Below are 3,360 nucleotides of genomic sequence, written 5' to 3' on the forward strand. Positions count from 1 at the left end.
GGGAGACCTCATCGCTCTCTACAACTACCTGAAAGGAGGTTGTAGCGAGGTGGGTGTCGGTCTCTTCTCCCAAGTAACTGGCGATAGGATGAGAGGAAATGACCTCCAGTTGCACCAGGGGAGGTTTAGATTGGATGTGAGGAAAAATGTCTTTACTGAAAGAGTGGTTAAACATTGGAAGAGGCTGCCCAGGGAAGTGGTTGAGTCACCATCCCTGGAAGTATTTAAAAGACGTGTAGATGCGGCACTTAGGGACATGGTTTAGTGGGCATGGTGGTGTTGGGTTGACGGTTGGACTCGATGACCTTAGAGGTCTCTTCCAACCTTAATGATTCTATGATTCTATGATCTGAATTACTTTCCAGCTGTTAGATGAGATGAATTCTACCCCTGGGCACCTGACCTCCTTCCTGTGTGCTGTGAAATGGGGCAGCAGGGCAAAAAAACCCCAAATGTCCAAGACGGCTTAGAGATGTGCTCATTCCATGACTCCTCCATAGGATTAACTTGTGAGATTCCTAGGGAGCCTCATGTTTAACCGTATCTTCCCTCTTACACTATCTTAATTAAGGCAGAAACTGCCTGAAGGTTCTTCAGTCTCTTCCTTAACACATCCTTCTGTCCGATCTTTGGAACTTATCCTGTAGCTTTTTTTCACTTGTTTTTTAATATTAAGTAGACAAACAAGTCCCATACAGATATTTTTACACTGAACGTTTATGGAACTCTCTGACTTGACTGTAACTGAGTGGCAACACTGCTTGTCTTAGAAAATCCTGTTCTAAGAGATTATTTAAACATAATGACATCCCCTGCCTGAATTCATGCTCCTTGTTCAAACTGTTTGTTTTTTTTCCTTAATATGGCAACCATGATTTATCTTCCTATCAATGTGCAACAATAAGGTCAGGGTGAGAGTTTATAATCTTCTTGTCAAATACAAAAATGTCTTAATAACACAAAATAAACTGTTGCAATGTATTAACATGAGTATATTCATAGAAGGAGAAAAATTAGTTACACTGACTTCTGAAATGTAAGTACTCACTTTGAATAAAGGGAGCTTTAACTAGCAAACACACAAAAACCACTTTCCATATTTCTCTTCCAAAAATAACCACATAAAGTAATTGCATATAAATAAAAATTTTGATGGATTTCACATAAAACAGTGACAATCTGAGTATGAAATTCTGGGAACAGAAACTCAATTTTGCACAATCTAAAAGGTATAAATCTGGCTACACTGAAGCCAGTGGGATATTTTACTACTAGCTGTGTGAGACAGAGATATCAAGATTTCACTCATGGACTCCATGAGTTTCTGATTTCTTCTCGCTTCTGTTAGTTTTTTAACTTTAAAAGGTAACATTGAAAACTTTTTCTGCAATTATTATGTTTTCTCAGGGGTAAGACAAAAAGAAAAAGACAAAAGAAGGAAAGTTGATCATTTCCTTGAACACCTTCTTTTGAATTCTTGGTTGCCTGGGTGTTACCCAAACCTGATGTTTTTCTGCTTTCGATTCTCTAGCCTTATATAGCAGGTGAGAAATTCCCAGAAGGATTGGACTGAGAGGTTTTTGGCCACTCTCATTAACACCACCTGGTGCCGTGCCTGCTGTAGCCTTTGTGGCTGGAGAAAGGCTGTATCACAGAGCAGCCTCCTGCCTCCTCACCCCCACGGCTGCACCCAGCCTCTGGATGTACAAGCAGTACAAATTATCTGAGAGATGATATCTGTACCTAGCTCCTCCTCTGGCGTCCCTGGAAAACTGAAGCCCGACTTGAGCAGATCGCCACCCTCTTCTTCTGAAAAGACAGAAACAAAGTAGCTATTTAATAACTCTGATGTTTTAGTATATCCAGTCATAAACTCTCCACTAGTTTTTAAATCCATTCAGTGATACCTATTACCATTCAGTATCTCTGATACCGTGAAGCTGCTGAGGTACTATTATCTGCAGTATCTAGTCCTCTTTGCCAGTTGTTCTAGTGTTCTTCTATTTTATTTTTTTTAATTTTGCCAGATGTTTTCACATCACTAGTGTCATAATACTCATAAATACCTTTTTTTTAACATCTTTTACATTGTTCTTTTCAGCTTTGCTTAGTCACATGGAATTCAACTAAATACTTAACGTATTTATTCCAGGAAGAATCATTATTGTCAGTCCTCCAGTTGTACCTTTAGCACTTCCCACCTCTGATGATAATAATGCCACTCATGATTCTCAGGCCACTTTCCTTACCTTTTATTCACAACCATTTCAATTCTGCAAGTCTGAACTCTGATAATGCTGTGATGGTGACTTTCTCCTATCAATAACATTTACTTTTTTGCCAGAGACAACTTCTGTAATTCTGGAAAAGTACTTAGGCTCAGATGATATGTCTATGCTATATGAATGCAGTGAGGTAGGCAGAAGCCTGCTGAATGGCCTGAGTGCAGCTCATAGCTACCCTGCCTACATCGCTTTCAGAATTCCAGTTTGTTGCTTCTGCATTGCACTCTTGTCATGCTGGCATACAAATTAATTTGGACCTGGCACCTAGCTCAGATATTTCTAACACAGAGCTGCATATGGAAAATTGGGTCAGTAACACTTCCTTAAGGTACAAGATTGGCTTGAGAATACAGTTTAGGATACAAAATATCACGGTGACCTGTTTCATGTAAGTACGCAATACTATCTTTTTTTTTTTTTAAATGTTTTTGCCCTATTATCCATATTTGCTGGTGTCTCAGCTGACTGGAAGTTGTTTGAGCATATACAGCCTTCAGCTGTACTCTTTCTTACCATCTGTGTGTGTTACAAGCACCGATACCTCAAAAGAACAGCAAAAGAATGGAGTACTCCATAGCCTCTCACTATACATTCAGCCAGAGAAAGACAAAATCAGGTATTGCAGACCATGTTTCTGTAGTGCACGATGAAGGACTGATGGCTTCTAAATAACTCACATCAGCTGTGCTGGTTTCGGCTGGGATAGAGTTAATTTCCTTCCTAGTAGCTGGTACAGTGCTGTCTTCTGGATTTAGGGTGAGAACAAGGTTGATAGCACACCGATGTTTTAGTTGTTGCTAGGTAGCGTTTACACTAGTCAAGGACTTTTCAGCTCCCCATGCTCTACCGACTGAGAAGGCTGGAGGTGCACAAGAAGCTGGGAGGGGGCACAGCCAGGACAGCTGACCCCAACTGGCCAAAGGGACATTCCATACCATGTGACGTCATGCTCAGTACATAAACTGGGGAAAGCTGGCCGGGGGGGCCCGCTGCTCGGGGACTGGCTGGGCACTGGTTGGCAGGTGGTGAGCAGTTGCATTGTGCATCACTTGCTTTGTATATTATCAATTTATTT

The 3,360-nt window shown here is 41.0% G+C and overlaps 1 protein-coding gene across 1 annotated transcript in view; it reads right to left on the reverse strand.

Moving 5' to 3' along the window:
• DLGAP2 (DLG associated protein 2) overlaps positions 1–1,804 on the reverse strand; it is a 107,670-nt gene extending 105,866 nt beyond the window's left edge. Inside the window, exon 1 of the mRNA XM_009288930.1 lies at positions 1,744–1,804. The gene's annotated coding sequence lies outside the window, so the exon portion shown is untranslated. The remainder of the gene's footprint in view (positions 1–1,743) is intronic.
• Between the last annotated feature and the right edge of the window lie 1,556 nt (positions 1,805–3,360).

The sequence above is a fragment of the Aptenodytes forsteri genome, unplaced genomic scaffold (assembly GCF_000699145.1).
Source record: "Aptenodytes forsteri isolate BGI_AS27 unplaced genomic scaffold, ASM69914v1 Scaffold121, whole genome shotgun sequence".
NCBI classification, from domain to species: Eukaryota; Metazoa; Chordata; class Aves; order Sphenisciformes; family Spheniscidae; genus Aptenodytes; species Aptenodytes forsteri.